A 24,949-nucleotide genomic window follows, 5' to 3' on the forward strand; every position below is an offset into this window, starting at 1 on the left:
AATCAACAAAGATTGAGCATGTGAAAACACATTTTATCAAGTACAATCACACAAATGAATATGGCATTCATTGAACATAAACTTGTGTGTTGTGTGTGGGTATCAACAATGAGATAGTCCTTTGTCGAATGTGAAACTTCAATGATCAATTCAACCAAGGCATACACAATTAGCACTAGATCATGAGACCCGTCTCAATTATAGAAGTATGCATATATGACCTCCCACAACACTTGATTACATAATATGGAGTTTGAAAGTTCAAAAACGTGTACAAAACACCTTTGAACGTTTAGACCCCCCAAAAAAAAAACAACTTAACCAATACAAGCAATATGTCAAACAACTAGTGTGCGGAAACTTAACATATGCTATAATATGAAATTGGTTATAAACTATCTAAGCCATAACAAAATAAAATCCACAGCAGATAAATATAAAGGCAAAGATAGAGAGGAAGGAAGATGCAAACACAAAGACAACACGCGATGTGTTATCGAAGAGGAAACCGAAGTCCTCGGCGAAAAACCTCTCCGCCGCCCTCCAAGCGGTAATCAATCCACTAGAAAATACAGTTGGGATACAAGGACAGCAATAGACCTTCCAAGCCTAATCTACCCAGTGTACCTAAGCCCTCCAAGGTTCTTGCTCCAACGAGGTTGCGCCGAACCTTTTTCTTTTCTAGCTTCCCGGATTCCGCTACTAGACCGTAGCATCAACCAATGAAGATTGGCTCCTTCCTAACTGCTTCCCAGAACTCCAAACAACTGTCTCACAGAGATGATAATGGTGAGAACCAGGTTTGGTATAATGCCTCTCAAGGATTTGACAATGGAGAGGAAGAGAGTAAGGGAATTTGAAGAGACTCTAAGGTATAGATTGTGGGTGAAGCAATCTGGTTTTTCTTTAGGGTTTCTCTCTCAAAATTCTCTCTGGAAGCTCTCTTTCAATCGTGGGTTAAAGGGGTATTTATACTGGAGTGGGAGAGGAATGTGAAACGTCAGGTTTTTACAAAACAGGGGTGGCTCGCGGCTTGACCTCGCGGCTTGACCAAGTCGCGAGATCCAGTCGCAAGTTAACCGTATGGCCAGTTGTCCTGTTTTGTCCTGTAGTGCTCCAGCTAGCATGACTGTTCATCTTCCAGCATGCTTGGCACGTGTGCAGCTTCTGGCGGCTTACAGCCGCGAGTCCACCCGCGAGTCCACCCGCGAGTCCCAGCCGCGAGTCTCTGTTTTCTTGCACACTCTTGAGCAAACTTCACTCTATCTCACTCACTACCCTTACAACAAACCCACCTAAATACAGGGTTACTAAATGCTGAATTACAAGCAAATTTGGCACGGAATAAAGCCAATTAGATGGTTGAATAAATTCAACCTTACAGAGTTTTACATTTGACTCCACTTTCAATCACAACATTTGATCTTTTTAATCCTTTTGAGACAATCACCTCTCATTGTGAAAGTGCCTTTGGCTTTTTGAATAATCATTCACTTTAATTTTTGGTCGCTTTCCCTTTTTCCTAGTCGAATACTAGTATGTGCGACAGGCTTTTGCAGCTCAATATCTCTTTTCATTTGGAGATTTACATTTGGTGAGCTCTTTTTAGGAAAAACAAAAATAAAGAGTGGGAAGATATATAGGCATAAGTCTATGCATGTCTCAAGATCAACATAACCATTCACTAATCATTCATGACAAGTTTGAAGATCTATTTACAACAGTCACATAGATTTCAAGATTTCTTCCACAGTGATAAGAGTGCAAAGAAACAAGTTACGCTCGTAAATGCACAAAGCCATTAGCACAAAGGTACAAGGCAAAACAAGTTTTGAGACAAAACTCAACAATGTCGATCAAACTTTTTGATTTTCTACTTTTTATGTGGTTTTTGGATTTTTGACACATAAGAAGGAAAAGATTGATCAAAAACAACAAAAAGGAATAAATGATAGAATGCAAAAATAAACAAACACATTTTAACCAGCACAATTAAAAAGCAAACAACCAAACTAAGTCACAAAGTATAGGAAGTATTGATGCATGGACATGTTGTAATGCTTATGCATGAGTACCCTTTTTCACCCACACGTCACTTGTGTTTGGGGTGATTTCCTTATAGGATTGGGTACGAGAGTTAAGGCTTTCAAACCTTCGTGTGAAGCTTTCCAAGCAGTTGGTGAAAGCACCAATCATCTTCATCACGTCCATCATTCCGGTATCACCACTTTGATCTCTTGATGGTTCACCAGCCCAATTTCTCCTGTCATTTCTAGGTCCTCGTGACCTTGGAGTAGTTGCATTATTCATTGCTCTCAGCTTTTGACAATTTGGCTGAGTATGCCCTTGAAGTCCGTAATGATGACACACATAGTTCAATCTAGGACCTCTTTGTGATCGTGGACGAGACTTGGCTCGAGATTCAGACCTGCCCACAGATTGATTACGAGGGTTGTTCAACATCCGTTGGTTCTCCACATTCCTCATCTCCTCAATCTTGGGCTTCTCAGCAGTAGGGCCAACTTCAGTTGACTCTTTGGCCTTTATAAACTTCACTTCTTTAGTGATATTGCCAGATGAGCTACTCCCTCTGGTATATCCAAACCCGGATTTGTCTGAAAAGCTCTTTTGTGATGAAATAACATCACCAAGCTTCTTGGTGGTGACCCTCTCTATTTTAGCATTTGCTTGCACAACCTCTTACTCAAGAAATCTCACTTTTGCGTAAGCTTCTGACAGTTCACCATTCAGTGTTTCTATTTTACATTTAGCCTCCTTATAGCGAATTAGGAGACTTTTATAGTCCTCCTCTGCCTTCTTCATTTTTCTCACAGCTACCTTGGCCACCCTTGTGTACTCACCCGACTTCTCCAGGAGTGAGTTATAATTCTCTTGAAGATTGGCTGTGCTTTCATCTTCTTCAACATCTGATTCTTCAACAACTCCCAATGATTCTTCATTACTATGTTCTCTAAGTTCTCGTACAAGCAAATTCAACTCGTCTGAAGACTCAACATGGGCAATAGTCATGAAAGTTGAATAATTCTCTTCTCCGTCACAACTTTCCTCAGAATCTGAGTCGGATGAATCCGAGTCACTCAATGTCGTGGCATACACTTTGCCTTTCGATTTCAAATAATTCGGACATTCTTTCTTAAAGTGTCCATGCTCGTTGCATTCAAAACAAGTGGCACCTTGTGTAGATTGGGATTCTTTTCCATCTTTCTTTTTGAATTCTCTTTTCTCCATTCCTGAACTTTGGAATTTCCCTTTATTACCAAATTTGCCATTATTCTTGAATTTCAAGAATTTTCGGAAATTTTTTACAAGGTATGCAACATCTTTGTCAACCACATCTTCTTCCGATAAGTCATGGACTTCCAACTTCTCATTAATGGTCTTAAGAGCAAGAGATTTGCTCTTCCGTTGATTGGGCAGTGACATTTCATAAGTCTGAAGAAAACCAACCAGCTCTTGGACTTTGATGTCATCAAGGTCATTGCTCTCTTCAATCGCTGTCACTTTGGCACGAAAACTTTCCGGCAATGATCAAAGGATCTTCATTACAATTTTAGAATCCTCCGTTTTCTCTCCCAAATTGAACTTACTTACAATCACCTCATTCAGCTTGTTATAGAAAGAGTCAAAGGACTCATCCTCACTCATTTTTAGCTCCTCAAACCGAGTGGTCAGTATCTGTAGCTTGGTATCTTTCACTTTCTTCATTCCTTCGTAGGTGGTCTCCAATATCTCCTATGCTTCTTTGGCAATGGTAATGTGAGAAATCCTATGAAACTCATCTGGAGACACACCATAGAAAATTGCATTAAGTGCTTTACTGTTAGCATTAGATGCAGCGAGTGCTGCCTTATCCCATGTGGATTTGGCTTCCTCAGGCCTGGTCCAACCTATATCAATAACATCCCAAATAGATTCATCAATGGAGCATAGAAATGCTCTCATGCAAACCTTCCAAAAAGCATAATTACTATCATCAAAGTATGGAGGTGCATTTAGGGATTGAGAACGATCCATCTCAATAGGGAGTCAAGGATCACACTATGGTAATGAAACCACTAAAAGTGTACCCGCTCTGATACCAATTGAAAGTTCAAATAGTGTATAAAACACCCATGAACGTTTAGACCCCCAATTACAAAATAACCAATTCAAACTTTATGACAAACAACAAGTGTGCGAAAAATGAACAAAAACTATAAACAGAATTGGTAAACAATCTAAGCCAATTAAAATCACAACCCACAGCAGATAATAAAAGGCAAAGATGAAAGAGAAGGAAGATGCAAACATAAGGACAACACACGATGTGTTATCGAAGAGGAAACCGAAGCCCTCGGCGTAAAACCTCTCTGCCGCCCTCCAAGCGGTAAGTAATCCACTAGAAAATGTAGTTGGGATACATGAACAACAATAAACCCTCCAAGCCTAATCTACCCAGTGTACCTAAGCCCTCCAAGCTTCTTGCTCCAACGAGGTTGCGCCGAACCTATTTCTTTTCTAGCTTCCCGGATTCCGCTACTTGACCATAGCATCAACCAATGTAGATTGGTTCCTTCCAAACTGCTTCCCAGAACACCAAACAGTCCTCTCACAGTAATGGATATGGTGAGAAAAGGTTTTGGTAAAAGACCTCTCAAGGGTTTAACAATGGAGAGGAAGAGAGTTGAGGAATTTGAAGAGTCTCTTATGTAAAGATTGTAGATGAATCAATCTTGTTTTACTCTCAAAATTCTCTCTCAAAATTCTCTCTGGAAGCTCTCTTTCTTTTGTGGGTATAAGGGGTATTTATACTGGGGTGAGAATGGAATATGAAGAGTCAGGTTTTTCAAAACAGGGCTGGCTTGCAGCTTAACTAAGTCGCGAGATCCAGCCGCGAGATAACAGAACGGCCAGTTGTCCTATTTTGTCCTGTAGTGCTCCAGCTAGCATGACGCTTCAACTTCTGGCATGCTTGGCACGTGTGCTGCTTCTGGCGGCTTGAAGCCGCAAGTCACCCGCGAGATCCAGTCGCGAGTCTTTGTTTTCTTGCACACTTTTAAGCATTTCAATACTTTATCTCACTCACTACCCTTACAACAATCCCACCTAAATACAGGGTTACTAAATGCTGAAATACAAGCAAATTTGACACAGAATAAAGCCAACAAGATGGTTGATTAAATTCAACCTTACAGATTTTATTACTGTGCAAGTGATAGATTTTATTGGTTTGGTATATAAATTACACCATGATATTGATTTTTGTAAGGTTGAATTTAATCAACCATGTGTTGGCTTTATTCCATGACAAATTTGCTTGTAATATAGCACTTAGAAACCTTGTATTTAGGTGGGAATCATGTAAGGGTAGTGTGTGAGAGAGTGTGAAGAAATGCTCAAGACAGTGCAGTGAAGCAGAGACTCGCGGCTAGGACTCGCGGGTGGCTCGCGGCTTGCAAGCCGCCAAAAGTTGCTCACATGCAGAGCATGCAGGGGAGTTGAACAGTCACACCACCTGGAGCACTACACGACAAAAATCCAGACTGGCCATTAAGTTAGCTCGCGACTTGAACTCGCGACTCAGTCAAGTCGCGAGGTCAAGTCGCCAGTCAGCCCTGTTTTTGGAAAAACTGACTCTTCGCATTCCATTCTCACACCAGTATAAATACCCCTCATTCCCACAAAATATGGGTGGCTATTCAGAAAGAAAAACCTTAAGAGAGGTTTCTTCAAAACACCCACCCAATTAGAGAGAGCTACTTATTCTTAGAGAGAAATCTTTGTAGTCTCTTCTCATTCCCTCTCTCATTGTCATACCTATTGAGAGGAGATTTCTATCCAAACACTACCCACACCCATTCAGAGTGTTGAGTATTTTTGGAGTTTTGGGAAGCATTGGAAGATGCCAAGGATGGCGGATGCTACGGTCTAGTAGCGGAATCCGGTAAGCTAGAAAAGAAAAAGGTTCGGCGCAACCTCGTTGGAGCAAGAAGCTTGGAGGGCTTAGGTACATTGGGTAGATTAGGCTTGGAGGGTCTATCGCTGTTCATGTATCCCAACTGCATTTTCTAGTGGATTATTGACCGCTTGGAGGGCGGCGGAGAGGTTTTACGCCGAGGGCTTCGGTTTCCTCTTCGATAACACATCGTGTGTTGTCCTTGTGTTTGCATCTCTCTTCCCTTTATCTTTGCCTTTTATTTTCTGCTGTGGATGTGATTTATAATTGGCTTAGATTGATTTCCAATTCTGTTTATAACTTATGTTCATTTTCCGCACACTAGTTGTTTGTCATAAAGCTTGAATTGGTTATTTTGTATTTGGGGGTCTAAACGTTCAAGGGTGTTTATACACGTTTTTGAACTTTCAATTGGTATCAGAGCGGGTACACTTGTTGTGGATTAAATACCTAAGTGTGATCCTTGACCCCTTGTGTTTATTTGCCATGGATTGTGCTTTGTATGCCTCTTTGCATGATTTGGTTGGTGATGAATGTAACATGCCACATGTTTGTGAAAATGCCTCTATGAGTGTTAATCCTCATAAGTGTGATGACATGTTATTTGAATCCATGGGTGTTGTTGACAAACTCTTGAAGAAAAATGCTAAGAAGTTTCAAAAGAATTTGAGCAAGTTATTTTGTGAAAATGATGATTTGATTGCTAAGCTCAATGAATCCAACAAATTGGTTGAGAAATATAAAAAACTTACTGAAATTTCTCTTGAAAAGCTGAAAGAGTTTGAATGTTTGAATATGAACTTGGATGCTAAACTTGTTTTGTCTAACAAACTTGTTGATGATCTTAAATGTGAAAATGAATCTCTTAAAATGCATGCCAAGTGTTTGATTGCTGAACCCATTGATAAAATGGATGATAATATTTGTTGCAATCATGTTGTGGTACCCGATTTTGTGCCTAGTGTGTGTTCTACCTTAAAGGACAAATCGGTGTACATTCCTCCACATAAAAGAAATCAAAAGGTGGAGAGAAAGGCTGTTAAGTCAAAACCTTCGTTTAGGTCTCAACCTAAGGCTTTGGATGGATCTAAGTTTGTTCCAACTTGCCACCATTGTGGTGTGATTGGTCATATAAGACCTCAATGTCATAAGTTGAAGAGGGAACAAAACCATGTTGCTAGATCCATTCCCAAAAAGCCTAGTGGACCTAAACACATTGTTTGTCACCATTGTGGTGCCTTTGGTCATCTAAGACCTCATTGCTCTAAGTTTCAAGCTCTTAAGAGAATCAAAAGAAAAGAGAAACTTGAGCTTTTTGGAAGTTGTGCTAAAAAGAGTAAACTGGATTTGAGTGAAAATAGCATGTTGTTAAAGAAAATGTTTAATGCTCTTAACTCCTTGACTATGTGCATCTCCGGTTCTTATTCTTCCAACTCTCGTCTCGCTTCTCTTGAGACACTCATTCCAAACAATCGTTCCGTTTGGATGAGGAAGGGTTCCTATGGTTGAGTTTTTGCTCTTTTGGTCCTTGATCTAATTCTTTCGATCTTTGTAGGACCCTTCATGCATTAAATGTCATATTTTCATGCATTTTGTGCATCTTGCATTTATTTGTATGCATTGTTTCATTTTTTATCTTACTTTTATGTTTCTATTTTGTGTGAGTAAAAATCCAAAACCACATAAAAAGTGAAAAATTTAAAAAGTTTGATCGTATTTGTTTGAGCACATATCACATGTGAGTTTGGCCTTGTACCTTTGTACAAATGGCTTTGTGCATTTTCGAGCTTAGCTTGTTATTTTTGCACTTATATCTTTGTGGGAAAAATCTTGACATCTTTGTGTGATTGTTGTAAATCGATCTTCAAGCTTGTCATGAATGATTAGTCAATAGTCATGTTGGTTTTGATACTTGCGTAGACTTGTGCTTATATCTCTTCCCACTCTTTTATTTTTATTGCTTAAAGAGCTCAATAAATGTAAATCTCAAAATGAAAAGAGATAATGAGCTGCAAAAGCCGTCGCAAATACTAGTATTCGACTAGGAAAAAGGGAAAGCGACTTAAATGAAATTGTATGATGCCCAAAAAGCCAAAGGCTTGTTCGTCAAATTGAAATATCACAAATTTCAGGCATCGATCTCAAAATGAGATGTTTTGATTCAAAATGATCAAATGTTATGAATTGTAAAGAAGCTAAATGAAAAGCTTCATCATATGTAATCATTTTCTTGTGGGAGGTCATATATGTTCATTTCTATAATTGAGATAGACCACTTGACTTAGCACTAGTTGTGTATGACTTGATTGAATTGATCATTGAAACTTCACTCTAGACTAAGGACTATTCCACATTTGATACACACACACAACACACATGCCTAATGTTCAATGAATGTCTTATTCATTTGTTAGATTGTACTTGTCTAAATGTGATGTGTGTGTGCTCAATCATATATGGTTCAATCCAAAAAGATTTTTGATCATTTTATATGTTTTTGGAAGTGATTTTTATCACTCTTTGAGTTCATATTTAGTGTTTACTTTGTTTTTCATTGTTTAAACATGTTTTGTTTCGAAAAACAGGTGTCAGAGTTTTTCGCGGCTCAGCTGGCGACTCGCCAGTCGCGAAACCCCACTCGCGAGCTCATCCAGAAGCTTTTGGCGACTCACTCGCGGCTCACTGGCGACTCGCGAAAATTTTCGCGGCTGAAACTCGCGGCTCGCGGCTGAAACTCGCGGCTCGCGGCTTGCTCGCGACTGAACCTCGCGACTCGCCCAGTCGCGAAACGCCCAGAAACAGCTTTTTAAAGGGCTTTTTGTGGGAAACTTGTTTTAAACCTCTCCCATCCTCTCTAAAACCCCTCTTTCAATATTTTTACATCAAAATCCAACCAATTTGAATGGTTTTTCATTCCATTAACATTTCTAAGGTAATTATAAATTCTTTTCATTATTTTTGATCCTTGGATTATGTTTTGGAAAGTTTTGTGCTCTTGGTTGGGATTTTTATCATTGGGGTTAGGAAAACTTAATTTTTGTCAAATTTCTTTATGGGATTGGTTTCTTTTGTTGATATGCATTGGATGTTGGCCCCTTGTGGCAGAAAGAACATGTATTAAGGGTGGATTTCATGATGTTCATGCATTGTTTCACATTATTGTTCATAGTGTGCATGCCAGGTGTTTGATAAAATGCCTCTTAGACATTTTCTTGCTTGTTTGGACTCCGATGAGTACCAAACTTTGGGGTTTCTCATGTTTCCTCATTAGGAACATGTTTGGTTCATTAGTTGTGTATTTTGCACACTTTGCCCCACATGTGCATTTTTCATGCATTGGTCATGCATTGCACTTAGCCACTTCTTGCACACACTTTTGTTACCCTTGTCATGCCTTGGTCTTTACCTTATTTCTTCATCCTAGCATGTCATGCTTACCTTATGCTTTGTAGCATGTTACTTTGTCTTAGGTTTGATCTTCATTTTCTCATTCATCTTGCACCCCTCATGCATCATTATTATTGTTTGTTCATTCATCTCTTACCCTTTTTTTTCTCCTTGACCCTTTGTCTATTCCTGACAAAAAGGGGGAGAGTATACTCTACAGAGTATACCGGAGTGTTTTGTCATTTCTATATGACTCTTGTTATGACTCTTGTGCACATCCTTAGGGGGAGAAATTCTATTTCTCGTGCACATTTGTAGGGGGAGAGATTTTCCATAGTGGAGATGCATATATCAAGGGGGAAAAGACATTGTGTTATCTAGAAAACTTTGTTCTGTTTGTTTTCTTGTTGGCTTTATGATGCTTTGAGTTATGCTTTGTTGTTCTCATTGCATCATGTTTGTGCTTTGGACATGCATATATCCCTATACTATTGTGCTTCTTTGAATGCATGTTCGTATGATCATTTGCTTTGCTATGTGATCATTGTAGTCATTTCTATATGACTGTTTTGGTGTATGATCAAGTTGCTCACATGTTTCACATCATGTTTACTTGATCACAATTTACTTGTTACATTATACTTGTTCTTTTATTACTTGCTTTACCTTGAGGGTCTAATGTGTTTTGTGCAAGTGTTTCAGGTTACAAGTATATATGTTCTAAGTGCATCACAGCTTCTCATCATTTTGAAGGGGAGAAACTTTAAGCACTTTTAGTTTATATTGTTTAAGTTTTTATTCAATATAATGTACTTTGTACCCATGTTACTTTTGTAAGCTTTTAGGGTTTGATATCATTTGTTTGTAGGCTTTATGGTTTGTACCATACTTTATGCAGCCTCTATGATTTTGTTAAATCAGTACTTCTATCCAAATGTCATGCATTTTCTGGTTAAGTACTGTCACTCTTGTGCCCTTATAGGATTTTTCCTAGATGCATATACTTAGTGTATTATACATTGGTTGAGTGTTAGGCATACAAGTAACTTGCATTGTTCTTGTTAGCTTGTATGTTCAAGTGTTCATTCCAAGTGTGAATGAGCATTGTGATCACTACCTTGTAGTGATTGCTTGTTTGATCAAGCCATGGTTTGTTTCTTAACTCCATCTTTGCTTGATCACATATTGCTTGCTTCATATGCATTTCATGCTTTTCTGCATACAATGATCATGGTGTATTGTTGTGTTTCAGGAGATTCATGTTCATATGATTCAAGAGCTGCACAGTTTCTAGATTTAGGTGTGAGTGAGTTTTGCCATTGTTCCCAAACTCACGTTTAAGTCTAGAGTCTGTTTTAGGGTGTTTTGTCATGGAATAGCCAAAGGGGGAGATTGTAAGGTTGAATTTAATCAACCATGTGTTGGCTTTATTCCATGACAAATTTGCTTGTAATATAGCACTTAGAAACCTTGTATTTAGGTGGGAATCATGTAAGGGTAGTGTGTGAGAGAGTGTGAAGAAATGCTCAAGACAGTGCAGTGAAGCAGAGACTCGCGGCTAGGACTCGCGGGTGGCTCGCGGCTTGCAAGCCGCCAAAAGTTGCTCACATGCAGAGCATGCAGGGGAGCTGAACAGTCACGCCACCTGGAGCACTACACGACAAAAATCCAAACTGGCCATTAAGTTAGCTCGCGACTTGAACTCGCGACTTAGTCAAGTCGCGAGGTCAAGTCGCCAGCCAGCCCTGTTTTTGGAAAAACTGACTCTTCGCATTCCATTCTCACACCAGTATAAATACCCCTCATTCCCACAAAATATGGGTGGCTATTCAGAAAGAAAAACCCTAAGAGAGGTTTCTTCAAAACACCCACCCAATTAGAGAGAGCTACTCACTCTTAGAGAGAAATCTTTGTAGTCTCTTCTCATTCCCTCTCTCATTGTCATACCTATTGAGAGGAGATTTCTATCCAAACACTACCCACACCCATTCAGAGTGTTGAGTGTTTTTGGAGCTTTGGGAAGCATTGGAAGATGCCAAGGATGGCGGATGCTACGGTCTAGTAGCGGAATCCGGTAAGCTAGAAAAGAAAAAGGTTCGGCGCAACCTCGTTGGAGCAAGAAGCTTTGAGGGCTTAGGTACATCGGGTAGATTAGGTTTGGAGGGTCTATTGCTGTTCATGTATCCCAACTGCATTTTCTAGTGGATTATTGACCGCTTGGAGGGCGGCGGAGAGGTTTTACGCCGAGGGCTTCGGTTTCCTCTTCGATAACACATCGTGTGTTGTCCTTGTGTTTGCATCTCTCTTCCCTTTATCTTTGCCTTTTATTTTCTGCTGTGGATGTGATTTATAATTGGCTTAGATTGATTTCCAATTCTGTTTATAGCTTATGTTCATTTTCCGCACACTAGTTGTTTGTCATAAAGCTTGAATTGGTTATTTTGTATTTGGGGGTCTAAACGTTCAAGGGTGTTTATACACGTTTTTGAACTTTCAATTTTTTTTTTTTTCATATTAGAGAAGTTAACAATAGCTTTCCCGTGCATCGCACGGGTTAGCGACTAGTATATATATAAAACCGAAACTTTTGAAGCTCCCACAATTTTCCACGTCATCACTATTTTCTTCTTCTTTTTATTTTAGATTCTTTTTTTTTTAGGTTTTATATCTTATATATTTATTATTTATATTTTTTAATTTGATTTAGGACTTTTAAGATGTATTCAAACGCAAACGCCTCCTCTTATATAGTTTTCTATTTTGTTTTGGACTCTTCCTTCTCTCCTTCTCTAATTCTACGGTCAGTAGATCACTATTAGGGTTTTTTTAATTATAGTTTTACTGTGTCTTCCTACATGTTTCTAATATTTTATTTAAAATAAAAACACCCTGCAAAAAATACTTCTCCAGTCCCATGTAAACAATCCCTTACAAAACAGCAACACAGTCACGATTTCAATATTAAAATTGGCCAAAAAAACTGATTACAAAATTCCCACTAACAATCAATTACTTCGTTAGGCAGCCATTTCTATCATTTACTTTTCTCTTCTTTTTCATATAATTCAAAACTACATCATGTGAGGCTGTTATGTGACTACAAGCAGCAAAGAACGACGTTCATGGATTTTACTAGGAGCGACAATGGACCTAGATACAAGACGAAGAATCACAAAAGGTCACTATTTCAATTAGAAACTCCCCTTTTTACAGTTCGATTATATTAATTTCTGGGTCTTATTGTGTTTCGGCATGGTTGTTTTGCTATAGGCGTTATTAATGACAGTGATGATACCTGATATTCTCTGACCCAAGAATGAAAACCATCAAAGAGAGTTCAATCCTCTCATTTAATGTAGCCTCAAGATTTCATTGAATTTGACATTAAGGTATTTTTTATTATGTTGTTTAGATTTTTGTACCTATTATATTGAGATTTGATAATTTCAATTTTTGTTAGATGGTTATATTTTAAACTTTTGCACTTTTTAAGGTTAGGAATGAAAGAATCTTTACTCTTTCTTTTGGCTTTTTAGAAGTTTTAACATCTAAATTTTGAGTTCATGTTTTGTAATATATGAAAGAACAAAGTTTAGTTACAAAATTGGTTGTAGCTTTAGGTTATAACCAATTTTGTAGCTAAACTTTGGTTGTAGCTTTAGGCTACAAACACACTCAATAAAATAAATATTATTGCATATTTTGAAAAGCTAACTGTTGAATTACATATTCTTTACGCTCTTAATACACATGTCAATTTTTGTGTCAATCGGATATTATTTACTATATAATATATAATCTTATATTTTATGTATAATTTTAAATTACAAAAACTTGCTATTTAAAAATTTATTGATGACATAGCTATTGATATTTAATTTTCTTGAAATTTTGCAAACATGGAGGATATAAAAAGAAGATGTAATCTAATGGTGGATTTGTCAAAATTCACCTCCAATAAAAAGATATTGAGTGAGTTTGTAGCCTAAGGCTACAATTGATTTTGTAACTAAACTTTGTTCTATATGAAATTGTCTTGACAAATTTCAATTGCTATAGTCATGCATTATTCTTTTGAGGTAATCTATTTTTCTCCTATATTTTTTCTATTATGTAGTCATAAATTTTGCTTTACCATTTGAATTAATGTGATTTAAAAATTATAAATTACTGTTATTTTTTAAAAAATATTTTTCATATATATGACCATTTTTTGCATTTTTATTCTATTTTTTATACCATTTTTTACGTTGCTGGGTCTTGAATCTTGATGAACAAGCTTAGGTTATGCGTTAACCTCATAAATTTGTTCTTTAAATTTTGTCTTTCTCTCGCCAAGAATAAAAGTTGGAATCATAAGTGCATTCCAATGCTTCCTAGATTGGTTGTCTTCTATCTCAATTAAAACTCTATGACCTTTCAACCGGTACTTCCTTCTTCTTCTTTTTACATACATATATTCCGAAATCTGTTCTCTCCAGTGCATTTATTTGTCTTCATTCTCTAACGAAGTCAATTTATTCATATGATATGCCTTTTTGTTGTTCTTTTTCTACATGTTAAAATATTATAACTATTTCCTATAACACTAAATTAGTTTTTCCAATTCTCAAAAAAAAAAAAAAAATTCCAAAACATAGCTCTAGATTAATGACTCTTCTTCTGAGTATCATTGTCATTTCTGAGTGTAATTAATTACTGCTTTCTATGTAAAAACTTCTATAGTTTTTATTTTCTTATTTTTGGGTTTTTTGGTTGCATTTTATATGGCAAGAAAAAACCCCTGATTTTGCAAACAAATTGAGTAATGGGGGGGATTATATTATATTAAAAAATGATTGAGACCTTAATTTTCATTAAAGAAAGGATGTCATTGATAATAGGCATGGCATGCCTAACATTATTGGTGTTAGTATTTTATTTCCCTCTTAAATTGTAACTTATTTTTTCAAGTGATCATAACTTTAAACAAAATTTAAAATTTTGTTCAACTAATCCATGCATCACATGGGTTAGCGACTAGTTATATATAAAATCGAAGCTTTTAAAACTCCCATAATTTTCCACGTCAACATTATTTTAAAAAAAATTTTAATTTAAAAAAAAACCCGATAATACATAAAACCCAATCTATATATATATATATATATAACCAAAGCTTTTAAAGCTTCCACAATTTTCCACGTCAGAATTATTTAAAAAAAATTATTTTTTTAAAAAACCAGATAATACATAAAACCCAATAATACAAAAAACTAAATTCTAATTTTCTATTTCTCTCGTTCCCCTTCTCCTTCCCCGTTCCACTTCTCTGTCATCCAATACACGCCTCACGGTCAAACCTTCGTCGTCATCCAAAACATTCTCCGTCATCCAAAACAGACCCTACGGCCAAAGCCCTTCTCCATCATCCAAAACTGAAACCCATATTAGCTCCAACAAAACCCGATCCCATTCCCCTTCTCCGTCATCCAAAACGCCTCTGAAGTGATTCACTCCAATCGTAGATACAGGTCAGCCAAACCCCTTCTCCGTATCAGACCATTCTCTCTCTGTTCATGGGTTGCAATAAGGTTATCCTCATGCCCAATTCTTTTGTTTTATGTATTGAATATGAATTGGATTTTCTAGCTAAAGCCTGAAATTGGTGGTATATCAATTTTCTATCAATAAGTTTTTAATTTCTAGATTAGATTATTCTAATTTCTTTTTCGAGTTCTTTTGTTTCAGCACCTATACATCAACTAAGTTCTATTTCTTGGCCATATTTGTTAGGTGTTCGACAAAAGGCCTACAAGAGTAACTATGTACATGGGTTGTCAATTGAAATAAGAAAACAGTTGAATGTATTTCTTTAAAATGGAAACTCAAAATTTATATGTAGAGAAAAGTTTTAGAATGTATCTCTTTCACAAGGTTACTTTGACGAAATCATTTTTGCCAGTATGTATCTCACAAATTTAGCTTTTGCATAACAGGTCAGTGTTTGGCAACATCTACATGGCACCTCCTTCCATGACTATTTGTGCAGTTTTGTTTGACTTATATAATGTTGTACATAAGCACAACTATGGTACCCAATATACTTCCATTAGGGTGAGATATATTAAGATGCACTTCTTATTGCAGAAAAAGATGATAAAGTAAGATCTCAAAGGTAAATGCCTTTGGTAGGTTTTGACTTACCAATAGTTGTATTTATTAAATAGTTGTAAATCCTTTGTCTTTTAATTGTGTTACTGATTCTTGGGGAAAATGTTTTGATGATCCATGTTTAGTTTATCAATTTATTCGTAAAAATGTATTTGGTACTCCAAGAACCCAATTTTGGTCTGTACAAAACACCCGTATCTTGAATGTGTTTGGCTTTTGATTAGGAAGCTTCTATACAAAAAAAAAAAATTACATGGTTCTAAAATGAAATGAGTCTGCCATCATGATATGTTAGATAGTTGATGCAAAATCTGTTTTATAACTTATATTTATGACAATGATGGTTAATATCTTAGACATTGTTACCTGACCGGGGTGTAGTTATATGCAAAATGGGGTGCACTGACTTGACCTTTTTTGAAGGCCCTATTTCTGTTAGTATGCTAGATTATTTTTAGTTGTTTCAAGTCCACCCTTTGGAAACTATGTAGATATTTATGTGTGTTGTTATCTATATTTGTTAGTGGGAGTGAAACTATGGAGCACTTTGGTTTACTAATCTCTTTAAATTGTGTTATTTTAATTCAAAACTTTTGAATAAGGTTCTAAATGATGTATTATAAATTTTTGGGTGTCAATGTCAGTTAGTTACTATTTTGTTATATTAGATGTTACCCATAAGATCATTTTAGACAAGCTATGAGTTTTCCGTGTTTGAAAAACTGAATCTTTATCCAAATATACGGAGGCTTAAAAAGTAAAATTCCATTTTAAATTTGGGGATTTAAAAGGATTTAGTTTTTGGTATTTTGATCAGTTGGTTTTTAATTACGTGATTGGGTTAGATTTTGTTTTAATTAAGGTTTTGATTTAGACTTATTCTTCTTCATTTACTGTAATTTCAAAAGATTGTTTATTCATTTGAATGAAATTGATACCTCTTTTTGGTTGTTTAATTGTTCTGATAAAGATTGATTTTGTTTATTTGTTTGGTGTTATCAAGTTCCCAAAGCGGTTTATTTAGCCTATTATCGGATCGGCCTCAACCTTCGACTCATGGTTTGAGTTTTTCACAAAGATAGTGCTCAGTAAAGGCATTACACGCTGAGCCAAAACGTAATGATTTGATGGCCCCTGGTGAGTGCAAAAGTTTGAGTTTGAATTTTTTTTACAAAGTCATTATCTTTTTCAATCATTTGTTATTATTTTAATGATTTAATTTAAAATAGATTTCTTTAAACAACTTCATTTCAAGTAGTATCATCCTTATTAGTTTATGTACTTTGATGACATGCTTCCTTATGCTTTGAAGAGTGAAGGAGGTTGTGTATGGGGCTTGCAAAAAATATGATGGGGATGTGCAGAGTGATGTGTTAGCGTAAGATTTGTGTCTATATGAGAATAATTTGTGCTTGACATATTGTTCATTGTAGCTTTTGCTACTTTTGTTGTAAATGAATGGACCTAGGGTTGTATTTTAAAATTTTGTTATTTAAGATCCAAAAAAAGGTCTCCATATGTTTTTTTTTTTTTTTTTTTTTTAAGGTATTGATATCTTGGATTTGTTGTATAAAAATGTTTGCTTTTTTTTTGTAGGGTTTGGTGTTGTTGGCACACAAAAAGCTCATTAGGGAGAAGCTTGTAGAAGAGGCTAAACAGAACGTCAAGCAGGGGAGGCCAAGAGGGAATATTACTTGGTAACAAGTATTTCATACTGGACTGCATTGTTCAAGAGCTACTGCTGCATTAAGGTTGCATCAATTAAGTGCTACTGCATATTGAGACAAACAATTTTAATTCTATGCAACACTCAATCAAATTAAATCATTTTGAGTTCAAGCCTAAGGTAGACTTGGCAGTGTATGAAAATTGAGGAATAGATGTCTTGATTTGGTTGGATGAAAGTTTTTGAATTAGCAGAGTGAATGTATTTTTATATTGCTGATTTTTTTCCCATTTAGATTGGAGTCTCATGTATTCCTTTTTTCTTTTCTTTTTTAATCAAAAAAAAAAAAAATGAGATCTCAAATTTCACATGCCTTTCTTTCAACTCTTTTAAATAATAATATTATTACTCTGCTCTTTTTTCTTTGTTTGGTTGATGGGGTGTTATTCAAAATTTAAGTCAATTATTTTTTAAAATTGCACTTAATTTGGTTAGATGGTCCATACTCCTAAATAACAGATTTCTATTTTTTTTCCTCTTTGCTTGGTTAGTGTGGAAGTTCAAGAAGGTTAAGGAATTAAGAAATGGGATTTTGGCAATTTTCTTTTGCTCAACGATTGGGATTTGCCAAATAGAAGCTAATGTTGAATTTGGCAAAATTAATTTTATTTTGGATTAGCAAAAGACACCATTATTTGATTGGAATATTTTTAGACTTAAAGTAACATCTTAAACTACAAATGAAAAATGCATTCAATAGAAGAAGAAAAATAAATCAAGATTATTTTGCATATGTTATATACATTTCACATTTATGTAAAAACTTTCCGCGCATAGTGCAGGTTAGTGACTAGTATATATATAAAACCGAAGCTTTTGCTAGCACAACAATTTTCCACATCAACATTATTTAAAAAAAAAAAAACAAAAATTCTATTTTTTTTTTCTCTGAAACCCAATAATACATAAAACCCAATATACAAAAAAAAAAAAAAATTGCTCCTCTCTTAAACCCGATTCTTTGCCCATCTTCACTCTCAATTTTCTCTCCACAACCTAGAACCACCATCAATCCTTCTCTCCCACAACTCAACAGCTCCACCTTCTCTAGCACAACTCAACAACTGCAATCACCCAAGTTATAGATATATCCCCAGTCTGATGGAGAGGCAACATATGGAATGAGTGTGTCGAAGAAGATTGCGATGACCATTAAGTAGCTCTTTGAGATGGATTTGCTGGACTAACAGTGGTGTTCATCGGTTGCAATAAGGTTATATCCCCAATTCTTTTGTTGTATGTATTGAATATATATAAATTGGATTTTTTGGCTTAAGCCGGAAATTGGTGGTATATCAAATTTAGGGATTAGGACTCTTTTCTCTCTCTACAATTAAATACATATTAGTTTGAAACGCATCAGATATCTGTAAAGTGTTAATGTTTGAATTGCTTTTAATTCGAGTATTGTTGGTTTCAGTTTAGATTATAAGAGTCTAATCTGCACCTAAGAATTTGTTAAATTAATTTTTTTTTTAATGTGATTTCTTTCTCTGATTTCGTAACCGATAAATTCTCTATTCTTATTCTTCATCTTTCTCCTCTAACCCAGGTTTAGTTAACTTTCCTAGAAGCAAAATAGTTTCACTTTTCATAGACGCACACCATATGTTTGATATAAAGCTTCCAAAGTACTTCCACAACCAGACAAACTTAATACCAATTCAAGCAGGTTGGGATTTAATTTATGTGAGGGCATTAGATCAATTAAATTTTGGAAGTGAATAATTTTAGACTCAGCCATGTGCATTAGATCAATTAAATTTTGAAAGTGAATAATTTTAAACTTAGCCACATATCTATATCTTAAATTAATAAATAACTGAATTCTAATTTTAAAGTTTGAGTACTATACTATTGTTGCAGATTTACATAAGCATGTACCAGAAAATGTTAATGGAGCTCTTCATTTCTCTATTAAGGTAAGTTTCTCATATTTTTTCATAAAAAATATCAAAAGAAGTTCTTGAATGAATATTCCTTGGTATTGGATTTGGATTGTGAATTTTTGTATCATAATTGTTTTTATAGGTTGGTAGAATTGCAGGCCAATCAGTAAAACCAAGATTAGTGCTATTGCAAGGCCTTTGCTACCTAGCCTATGTTGCTATGCAGAAGGTTGGATTTCATGGAGCACAGGATTGCCATTTCATATTCAGATTCACTTTGGTTTTCTTTATTTTACTTTATGTTTGCTAGCCCACCAATGAGCTTAAATATAATTTCAATCCATTGATATCGAACCATACAATTATATTGTTGTTTTGTTATGAAAGTCTAATATCTAGCAACAAGCTTCTTCTTTTTTTCCTATTATCCCATTTGGCTATAAAAGTTGAACATATCTGTACTTTGTATACATCATAAAGGTACAGACCAATGGAGATAAAAGATGATATTATATCATTTTTATGTTTAATTGATACAATGCATGCATATCCTTTAAAAAAATTAGGTTTGAGCATTATCTTAGCAAGCTAAGACCTGCCAATTTAAAGTCTATGTGTATTATTCTGGTTAGCTCATTAGCTCAAGTGAACAATGATGAACACGAACACATTATGGTTGTTGATTGTAATATATATTTATTTTCCTTTCGACATAGTGGTTGTTGATTGTAATATTTTTTTTATTTTCCTTTTCAAGTGTTAGGAAACTGGGAATTAATTTTGCCAAGTGGAGCGTACAATTTCTTTACCATAAACAGTCCATCTTGGCAAAGCTAATAACTCCCAAGGGGTAAAGTTTAGCTTTGAATGGTATTGGATTCAATTGAAATTTTCTCTCAACCTGTTCTTTCTAATTTTGTGGAGTCAAAGAATCAGTAGAGCTGATACATTGATTGTGAAAGTTCAATAAGTGTATAAAACACTATGAACGTTTAGACCCCCAATATACAAGTTACCAATTCAAGCTTAATGTCAAACAATTAATGTGCGGAATATGAACATAAACTTAATACAGAATTGATAAACAATCTAAACCAAATAAAATCACATCCACAGCAGAAATTAAATGGAAAAAATTAAGGGAAGAGAGATGCAAACACAAGGACAACACACGATGTGTTATCGAAGAGGAAACCGAAGCCCTCGGCGTAAAACCTCTCCGCCGCCCTCCAAGCTGTAAATAATCCACTAAAGAATGTAGTTGGGATACATAAACAGCAAAAGACCCTCCAAGCCTAATCTACCCAATGTACCTTAGCCATCCAAGCTCCTACTCCAACAAGGTTATGCCGAACCTATTTCTTCTTTAGCTTACCGGATTCCGCTACTTGACCATAGCATCAACCAATATGAAATTGGTCCCTTCTTAACTGCTTCCCAAACACCAAATGGCCTTCTCACAGATATGGGTATGGTGAGAAAAGGTTTTGGTAATGTACCTCTCAAGGATTTGACAATGGAGAGGAAGAGAGTAGAGGAATTTGAAGAGTCTCTATGTGAAGATTGTGGATGAATCAATCTTGTTTTTCTCTAGGGTTTCTCTCTCAAAATTCTCTCTAGAAGCTCTCTACATTTCGTGGGTATCAGGGTCTATATATAGTAGGGTGAGAAGGAATGTGAAAAGTCAGTTTTTCCCAAACAGGGTGGTCTGGCGACTTGGCCTCATGACTAGGATGTGTCGCGAGTTCAAGCCACGAGCTAACGGCCTGGCCAGCCTGGGACTTTTGTCCAGTAGTGCAACAGCTGGCATGACTCTTCAGCTCCCCTGCATACTTCACACGTGTGCCAGCTTTAGCGACTTGCCAATTGCAAGTCACCCACGAGTTCCAGCTGCGAGTCTCTGCATCCTTGCACAATCTTGAGCATTTCTTCACACTCTCTCATTCACTACTTTTACATGATTCCCACCTAAATACAAGGTTACTAATTGCTAAAATACAAGCAAATTTGGCATGGAATAAAGCCAACAAGATGGTTGATAAAATTCAACCTTACAGATTGTCTTGAATACTTTTTGGCCTTTATATGCATGTCTTCCACATTCTTAATTCCTTTAGACTATATTTTATTATGAGTTTTGGAGTCCTAGAAAAAAAAAATGTCTCATGAAAAAACATGTCATTGATGATGCAATTTATATAACTATTGATATCTATTTATAGGTATATATTGCAATATTTATGGTTTGAATTTATACAATACCTATGGTTGCTCATTTCCATTATTGTTGCAACCCAAGATAGATTTCTACTTGTACTTTCTTCTTTTTCTTTTCACATTCATATATGCGGTGTTTACAAATTACTTGATTCCAAATAAATTTGTCCTTTTCAAACTTCATCCCATCTTAATAATTAGTAGTTAATGATTTTTAGTTTATTAGATTATTTGCTTATGTACATTTTTTAAAAACCTCACTTACAACTGTACTTTTGTCAACTTTCAACAATAACTTTTTCTTAATTAAATTCATAAAAACCATTGTTGGTTATGTTTTTATATGTTTGTATAATGTTCTCTATCAGTTTATTAAGTTTTTTCATAAAAATTTTCTACAAATGAATTAATAGAGAGATTAGAGAATGAGTTGAAGCTTATGCAAGCATATGACCAAAAAGTTAGATTTTGTTAAATTTATTTGTTTTACTTATATGTAATAAAACAGAGGATTATGAGCATTAGAGATCTAATAGGATTATCAAATAGTCATAATATAATTGTAGGATAGCTTGTGTACCTGGAATTTGGTTCTCTACAATCCATCTATTTAGTTTGGTATTGGTCTTTATGACATTCAGAGAATCTTGATACCAAAATTTGTGTTAAGTTTCAATTTTAAGTGGAAGGTGAGCCTAACTTGATGCAAAATATGTATTCTTGCATGATCAATTTCCTTTGTACTTATTGTAGTGTGGATATATTGTACTTTTTGATATGAAATTGTTGTTCATTTTTAGACACAGGTTTATATATGACTTAATTTCAAGAATTATGTGTCATTCCTATTTGGTGATCCTCTATTGAGCAAATTTAGTATATTGAGAATTTTACATCACTTTAAAAGGGTTAACATGTCATTGAAGTGAATATTATGTTCTTCAACATTTTGAGAGCATTTCCAAGCCTGAAGATAATTTACAAAATGTTATTTTTAATGAAATCAAAGATTTAGTAATCTTTCTCTAATTGTATTTATTACATTATTTATGATGAGAAAAGCGTATTTTTAATTTCTCATATTTAATAGCTTATCCGTGTATCGCATGGGTTGGCGACTAGTTATTATATATATAAAACTAAAGTCTCTGAAACTCCCACAATTTTCCATATCAGCACAATATTTAAAACATTAAAATTAAAAACTCTTTTCACTAAAAAAAAAAAAAAAAAAAAAAAAAAAAAAAAAAAAAAAAACCCAAATACTTATCTTTTAAAAAAAAAAACAAAAACAAAACAAAACCTAGCTTAACCCGACTCCTCTCTTTCAAACCTTATGCATTCAAATTTCAGATGCTCTCTCTTCCCTTTCGATTCTGCTTTTCCTTCTCTTTTGACAAGTTCAACCATTCTCTCTTTCTTTCTTAAAACCAAAAACTGTTCAGTTCTTTTTCCGTCAATGGTAGAGAGAGAAAGAGATCTGAGGGTTGCCACCATGTCAAACCATCACCCCACCCTCAGCCTAGCCTTCACCCATATACCGCCAAAACCGCTACAGTGCAGGTATTTTTAGACAAGAAAAATTGGTGTTAAATATGATTCAAGTTTTGTTATTTTGGGCTAAGTGTCTTATTAGGTTGATGGTCTTTAATTTAGGCATTGGGGTTATTGGTTTTAATTACAAATGGAAAGAAGGCGAGAATGGGTTTTTTCAGTATTGGTTTCTTTTGAATTGTATGTACCAGTTGATTTTTCTGATTGATTTTGTTGAATTTTGGTCTGTGTGTGTGATTCAAATTTGAGAAAATTTTTAGTTGAAATTTCAGATACAGTAGGTTTGGATAGATTAGTTGTTGATTAGAGTTTAAATTTCGTGTTTTTGATGACCAAGTTTATGGATACCCAGATTTGTTTTTATTTTTTATGGATGACCAAGTTTGTGATTTTTTAGGGATATTTTTGGGTTTTGTATGTTGGATTATATTCTCAAAATTTTAATTAAGCTTCTATTTAGGTGTTGAGGAGAGAAAAACAGTGAAGCACAAGTAAATGGAAGCTCAATCAGTTGTGAAGGGTCTTTTTAGATACATTGGTGAATTGTGAGTTTTGCTTTGTTAATTAATTTGTCAATTGTGGATTACTTTATAGGTTTTGGTAGATAATTTATCAATTGTGGAATGAACTATAGCTTTGCTGTTAATTTTTTTCTAATAAATGTTTCCTTAATGTTCTTTCTACTGCAAGTACGTGCTACTGTATAAATCCATATCTTGAGCAGGAAAATTAAAGAAGAAATCCCAACCTTTATGAGATTTTTTACCCCAATTATGTGTTGGATAATTTTGTGATTTTGAAATTTAAACTGATAAGTCTGTTTTGTATTCTAGAGTTGATTGAATTGTAGTTTTAGCTGTGTTTTTCTTTGCATATGTAATTGAGTTTGTGCACACACTTATATAGTCTTTGGGTTTGGAACTCTGTAACTAATAGTAATGTGTTTCAGTAAAAGTTCTTGCTTATCAAATAAATATTTGACTTTTGACGATAATATTTTTTGAAGTGAGTCACATCTTCAACATTTTAAATAGATATTAAAATGGTGATAATCAATTTGATTTTTTTTTTTTTTGGGGGGGAAACTGAGCTATTGGTTTGAATTTGTTTAGTGGAAACTAAGCAAAATTGGTGTGGAGTACATTGGTTCTGGTGAAGTTATCAGCTTGCTCTCATCACACAACATACCTGATCATTTTAATGAAAGTAGTGTGGAGTACGTTGAGGTTAGACATTCATTACATTTTCAGATTGTGTGTTGCAACACAATCTAAATTTTATATGTTGAGGATGCTATGCTACCCTAGCTGCTTGTGTGCCTAAGACTACTTCATTAGGCAGGGGGAATGCTATCCCTGTAGTGTAGCACATAGTCATATTGGGATCCATAACTTTTCCAAGTTAGATATAAAATTGGATATAATTTATAGAATTTTCTTTTATGGAGTAATCTATCTCTCTCTCTCTCTCTCTCTTGAAAACGATGTGCACCATTTATAAGGTCAGCCTTTTTATTATGACTCAGTGCAAATCACAAACAGAGATTTTCCAAAGATTATATTGAAATTTTATTGTTTAATAGATTATGGTGATTATTTTTGGAACCTATTCTTTTTATGTAAATAATTGTATTAGAGAGTACTTATTATTGTCACTATCCAGAATAATTTGTGCATCATGTATCTTAAAGAGCTTAATTGGGATCATAAATAAAACTGTCTTTTTTATATATATGTGAAGGCTTCAGGGTATCATGGTCATAATTTAAACCCATTGCTAAGGAGAGCTTAGTGGTTCAACAAGCCCTGGTGGTTAGTCAGCTAATTGATTCCATGAATTTCATAAAAATCTGTATTACACTGCACTGTTTCAAACTTTCTGCACTGCACTATTTCTCTTCTATTAATTTTTCTTGAATGTTGGCTAAAAACTGAATTCTTACTGTTTTGTAGGTAGGGATTTGGCATTTTGTTATTTGGGTTATTTGATAATACAACTACAAGACAAGGACAGTCAATTTATTATCTGGATTCTTTCTGTTTTGTAGGTAGGGATTTTCAATTCAGT

General features: G+C 35.0%; 1 long non-coding RNA gene across 1 annotated transcript; it reads left to right on the plus strand.

The window, feature by feature from the left end:
* The first annotated feature begins 18,142 nt into the window (after positions 1-18,142).
* Positions 18,143-19,476, plus strand: LOC126714281 (uncharacterized). The gene is made up of 3 exons (XR_007651575.1): positions 18,143-18,435; positions 19,089-19,144; positions 19,254-19,476. It is a non-coding gene; the product is annotated as an uncharacterized LOC126714281 (long non-coding RNA).
* Positions 19,477-24,949: the final 5,473 nt, after the last annotated feature.

The sequence above is a fragment of the Quercus robur genome, chromosome 1, assembly GCF_932294415.1.
Source record: "Quercus robur chromosome 1, dhQueRobu3.1, whole genome shotgun sequence".
NCBI lineage: Eukaryota > Viridiplantae > Streptophyta > Magnoliopsida > Fagales > Fagaceae > Quercus > Quercus robur.